Source organism: Prosopis cineraria, unplaced genomic scaffold (assembly GCF_029017545.1).
Source record: "Prosopis cineraria cultivar Desert tree isolate PC_DT_omini unplaced genomic scaffold, ASM2901754v1 PC4, whole genome shotgun sequence".
Lineage (NCBI taxonomy): Eukaryota > Viridiplantae > Streptophyta > Magnoliopsida > Fabales > Fabaceae > Prosopis > Prosopis cineraria.
In genome coordinates, this window is record NW_026555335.1 from 29,894,102 (window position 1) to 29,900,743 (window position 6,642).

General features: G+C 31.6%; 1 pseudogene; it reads right to left on the bottom strand.

Moving 5' to 3' along the window:
- Positions 1 to 365: 365 nt before the first annotated feature.
- Positions 366 to 6,642, bottom strand: part of LOC129308939 (uncharacterized) — a 7,826-nt pseudogene continuing 1,549 nt past the window's right edge.

A 6,642-nucleotide genomic window follows, 5' to 3' on the forward strand; every position in this document is an offset into this window, starting at 1 on the left:
GAGAGAAAATCACTTTTTGAGTACTCTTCATTTTATGAAGTTGTTTACAATATCATCATTGATCATTAGACAAAGAGTGCCATTGTCTTGCCCACTCATTAAATCCTAAGCGTGTTATTCCTATCCTCATCCATGAAATTATTTTCTTTACCCTTTTACATCACAACATAATGGCTTAAAGGTGTACCAAATAGAGTCCATAACCTCTCTCAATATTCATGTGATATCAGAAGAGATTAACATAATTACCACATCACATCATTTATAACTAAAGAAAATTATTTATTTTAAAATGCTTGGAAATTAAATACTTCTTTCTAAAACATTTGAAATCAACCACATAACATTTAGTGCATAGTGAAAGACTATTCTTTGCATTTAGAACCTTCAAATCATAACACAAGATCAGACAATTATGCTCAATAAAAGGGCAATGCATCGTGGCATGCACCATATGTGCCACAGCATATGGTATAGAGCCACAAGAAACCCATTATATGTTATGTGTTATGGCATAGCCCCTTATGCATTGTAGCACACATGACAGATTTTTATTGTCATTTGATAGTTCACATATGGAAACTTCCAACATGCAATGTTTTCAAGTACAATACCGGATTGAAGTGATTTGAACACCCATATGAAGCTTACTTCATAAGCTAACTAATGAGATAAGCTTGAACACAATCTAATGGTCTGATCTAAATTTGAATACTTGAGTGTAAAAAGTTACTTTTCTTAAAAAATTTAAAGCACTAAAGTGTTCAAATCTCATACTTTGTCTCATTAGACCACTTAGGGCCTAGAACCAAGTGCAAAAGGATCATTTACACTTAATTAACTAACAATATAATCATAAATACATGTATACCAATATTTGGCCATTAAATCACTGATTTTACACCAAAAAAGGGCTGTTTTTCACGAACTTTTATATATACATTCTATTAGCCAATTATTCACAAAATTACCACTTTTATACACATTCACATTTACACACAAAGCAATCTTAGCCCACAATCACATTTCATCACTTATCACACAATTGGGTTAAGATTTACCAAATTCACCACATATCAAACTTAAACATGCATATGTACCCTATGGCAACTTAACCATTTATAAATTCTATAACATACCAAATTCATTACACAATCTCTTGAGTTTCACAACAATATCACTAATATGCCAGTCTTGAATTTTTCCCTTTTATAGGCTCATAATCTGAACTTATAGTAATGTAGCCATAGGGTGAGATAAAAGTCACTATGACAAAATAACTTACTACTACTAGTTAGCATAGATAATTGCAAATGAGTAATGTATAATCATAACAAGTAAAAACCATATAATATAAGTTTCACTTCATAAAACCATTTTTTCACATAAAATAATCTCCACTAACATGATCAACTACCATCCGAGCCTTTATGTTACCCCGACCAAAACTATAGGCTCCAGTAGGCCAATACACACTTATTGTCTTGAGTGTACCTTTAGTGGTAGAATCACCTAGCCAAAGGTTCTGTCCCACTTTTGAGCTATAATTTCCTCCCATCACACACAATGATTGAGGTATCATTACTCTAACACCGCATCACACAAATACTAAGGAGCACAAATCTCTAACATCGTACCCCACATGGGCATTAAAGAGATAATTTCCAATACCGCACCTCAATAAGCACTAAGGAGATAAAATACTCAAACACCACACCTCGTCGGGCACCAAGGAGAAAAAATTCCATATGGACTTCACTACTTCTCTCTATGGGTGAGCTCTCAACCTCTATCATGATCATACTCACATACAAACTACTTGTTTGTATTCAAATTATATATATATATAGCTGTATATTTTCACAAACTCATTTCTTTGAAATCCTTTTCATGCTACAATAATTTACTTTTCAAACATGCATAGTCTAAAATAATTTCATGCAATAATACCATACTCACAAATAGTTAAGCTAAATAATCAAATAGAGTAAATTATTTAGTTATCTCAACCTTTCTATCACAAGAATGATTGCCCATGGATTTTCATGACAACTAAACGTCCCACACCACTTTCTTTCTTAAAATACACACAATTCAGTAATCTACATAAATTAGTACTATTAATCAATTAATCAGATTGACTACAAGTACTAATTATCATTTAAAACCATATTTAACTGTCCATTTCCTTTCACTTGGTCAATTCAAGTTCACACACCCCAATCACTTCTTTCTATCTCTTATATCAATTCTAACACCACCTTCTTCCTAATTTCCATTTCTCATTTCTCCTAGCTTAGGGTCAGTTTAAGCATACAATCTTAAAGCTTTATCGCTTAACTCTAAACTAGTCATAAACCTTAATTTAATTCTCGTGAACCTTTTCACCATAAAAAGATAAGAAATAAACCCCTTAAAAACTTCCTGATTCAATTTCTTTATAATTTATACTAAGAGAAATAAGTGTGGAATTGAAGATCAAAGTAGTATGAAACTTACCCGGTAAGCTACCGATTAAAAAATGTCTCCCAAGCTTCTAAGATTTGATGCCCTAGAATAGCTTTAGCTTCTCCTCCCTCTTTGATCATGTTTCCCTTCCTTTCTTACTAGAAACTATGAGCTTCCATGTACTTATCAGCTACTTTTCTATGCTATATGCCATAATGCATGCATCTTGTGCCTAAGTGTGTGGCACAATTAGGAAAATCCTCACAATTAGGAAAATCCTCACCACGCATATTATTTAGAAACATGACTCTTTATAGTAAACCTGCTCATTCAACATTCCCAATATTCAAAATACCAATATCCTCCAAAATCCTAATCATTAACTAATTTACTAATGTACCTTTAATTAGCAATTTGTCTCAAACTTAAAAAATTGGGATGAACAGAGTCTCTCTACATAAAGATGTTTAAATATCAACAAGAGAAAAAAGTGCTTTAAAAGATGTTTCTAGATAGAGGAGATTGGTTATGAATGATTTTTCAAAGTTTTCTAGATGTTCAAATAAGAGAACTCTTTTGTTGATTCCTTACAAGATAGACATCAATTAATGCAGAAAGTTGGGTGGCTCAAGTATGGTGTAGCCACTTGTAAACCTTCAGGACATTACATTGAAACTTCTTAACAAAAAAAACTTATCATCTTGTTGTGAAAGAAATTAGAGAATTTACTCTTTTATTCCTTCACTAAAGAGAAATAAGGTACTTCCAAAAATAGAAGAAAAATTTAGTTCTTATTCATTCAAATCTTCATCTTTCAAGAAATATTAAGAAGTATTCTACTGAGAAAGTAGATTGTGGGACATCGATGGAGATTTTTAGGAAATAGATGGTGCTAAAAAGTCTTGAAGTTGCAATCTTTTCTCTGGATGAACAAAAGTTAGAGAGAAAACTTATAGGAGAAAGTAGTAGTTTCAATGAAGAATATGAGAATTAATTTAAATTGATCATTATCTTTTGTCATTTGATAGTGCTTAATTGCTTCATTGCGTATTGTATTGTATTATTTTGTAATGGCATTGGACATTTTCAAATGGTAATTATTGAATTAAAGATGAAATTATGAAATTGAAAATATATGTGTATCTATATATTTAATATTTAATTATTTATATAGCTGTACCTGTATCCTAACATTTTTAATATTGTCATATCTGCATATCATTACATACCATATCCAATACTCATATTTGTATCAATACTTCAGAGTTCAAGACTCACGAGAACTCTCTCTTCTCTCCCTTCTGTGTGATAGCCAAGTGTGTGTGTTTGTAGGAAGGATGAGTTTCTATTTATAGAGGAAAGGAGGGGATCACAGTCTTTCTAGTCTACTTAAAACATCCTTAATTTTGAACTTTGAATTTTTAGTGTTTAAAAGGGGTAGGTAAATAGAAAATTGAGCAATTAATAAGTTAACGACGTTTTCAAACTACCAATGAGATTATTGGATCACTAGATAGCATTAAGAGAGGGCTAGATTAAAGTTTAAGCGAACTGGGCATCAAATAAGGCCCAAATTTAATCTGGCCTTATTGTATCATCTGCCACAGTAGATGTGCAAAAATTTAATTTAATCAAATCACACGCACGAGAGAAATCAGAAGAAGAAGAAAAAAGAACACAAGAGGGGTAATAGAGAAGGAGTTAAAGTCTATTAGGGCTTCACTTTGTGATTATTTTAGAGGCAATTTAAGCTACCCATAGACTTAGGTAAGCTTCCTATCCATTCTCCTCCCTTTTTATGCCAAAATTTATATGATCTTAGGTATGTTGGGGGTTGATTTTAGTTTCTCTTCAATTTTGGCTAAACTCATTGACTTAGTTGGAGCCTTAAGAAGTTAAATCAAGTATCTAAACCTTGATTTAATGATTCTATAGTGATTTGGGTTAAATTTAGATAAGCCCTAGGTGGAAATTTGAGTTTTAGGGATATATGGCTTGTGTTTTGGTGTTATTTAGGACTATGATGCTGAATTGTGTTGGAAGTGTTGATGTTAGCAAAGATGGGAATGGGTAGTATGGATACCCAAATTTAGCCTAAAATCAAGTTAATTAGGGTTGTAAATTGATTATTAGTATTAAATCTTATAGATTAAATATCAATCAAACCTTGTTAGCTTATAGACTCGTGAGGAGTACCTAATTGTCACGGCAACCTTTTTGTGACAAAAGAGTTGAGATAAGCAAATGATCTAATCTTTTTATTTATGTGTTTGGATAATTGTGGGAATTGTAAAAAAAATATCTATATAATGTTTTGAACTAGTATATTATTAGTATGTCTTTAATTGAGATTTGAAAATATTATGTGGAGTAGAATGAATATATATATATATACACACAAATATGGGTTTTAAATGGGATTTATGTCAAAGCTATAAGTATACATACTTGCAAAATTGTATGCTTTATTGATAATGGATGATTTAGATAATCAACATGTGTATGTGGATATGTTAAATTGTATTATATGAGTATGATCATGTGTGAAAGGGTAAGAGTTCACCCTAGAGGTGTGGGAGTTATATTGTGTGACATCCATATGGTAAACTAGTACTATAGAGGCCTCAGTTTTCAATCTTATCTTATTTCAAAGTCCTAATATTATTTGAGATAGATTGGGCATACAACACCCTTGATGTTTAAGAGGGGAAATATGTGGTCCGAGAATAGGCAAAGCCATCCTTGGCCGAGGCTGCCTCCATAATTGGTGAGCTTAGGCTTGTCTAATCACATAGACTTAGTTTTATAAATAGTTAGCCTAAAAATTCAATCGGAGGAACTATAAAGGATATAAGGCGATGTGTTGATTATACATTTGTTATGATTGTATCATATATATGTGTGTGATTTTATACATTAAGGATAACTGAATCATTTTCTTTATTACCACTTCACATACTAATACACTATTCTTGCATGTTAGTGATTAGATTAAATTATTTGTTTGTTGAGTTGTCGACTCATCACCGTAGTTATATTTTACAAGCAAAAGCTTTAATAGGGGTAAAGGGAAGGAGGGTACCACCAATAATTAAGAAGCTTACATTTGTGTAGCTCTCTCTCCTTTTGGTGTTGTGTAGCGAATGATGTATAAATTTACACCAACTTAGGACATATATTGTTTCAGGGTTACTTGCATAAGAATATGTGATTTATAGGTATCTCAGCTTAGATAATATAATGTAATGAAATTGTTGTAAAAGGTTAAGATACTAGTGCAAGTGACATGTTGTGACATTTGCATATGTATGGATAAATATGGTACGATTGAGTGTGATTATTGCCACCATTTGATAATTGTGAAATTGGGGTTGTAATGGTTATATTGTGTCTATAATATAATTGTGGATGTATAATTGATCAGTTACGTGTATCGTGCTCCAATTAAGTTTGTTTAAGTGGTCCTAGAGTTATTGACACTTGGTGGTTTTGGGCCACCCTTAGGTTTGTATTGAAAGGAAAAAGGGAAATTTTACACCCAAATGTCCAACTTTTAAATGGTAAAGTATTTGGTTGTGAAATTAATGTCAATAGCTAATGGCTCAAAAACTATATATGGACACTTGAATAGCTCAAATTGAATGTCAAATGGAAAAATGGTTTGCTTCAGAAGTTAGTCCTAGAGCACTATACTATAATAATTTGTAGTTAGGACTGCCAGGGTGTATTGCGATAGACAGGCATATTAGGCAGTATCTAAATACCCTCTTTGATGATTGAAAGTGATGTTAATTATTTCCATGCTTCCATTACTTCTTTTTATGTGTCTTAAACTATCATCTAAGCTCAAACATATTTTCAAAAGAGTTTCTTGAGTACTTTAAAATTATTTTTAAAACCCTTGTATTATAGTAACTTAATATAAGGAATTGTTTTAATCTTTATTATTATAACAATGTTGTGTGTCATGTTCTAGAAGTGTCAAGGAAGATATTATAATTTGATGATTAGTTTCATACATTTTGAGATTGAGATACTGCAAGTTATGTGTTGATTGTATTGTATTTGTTGCATTCATGTGTAGAAGTTATTTAGAGATACACACACATATATATTCATTACACTTACCTTCTATTTGTATAGTTATTTAGCTCCTATACTTACCCTTTTTATGATTACTTTCATCTTTAGAAA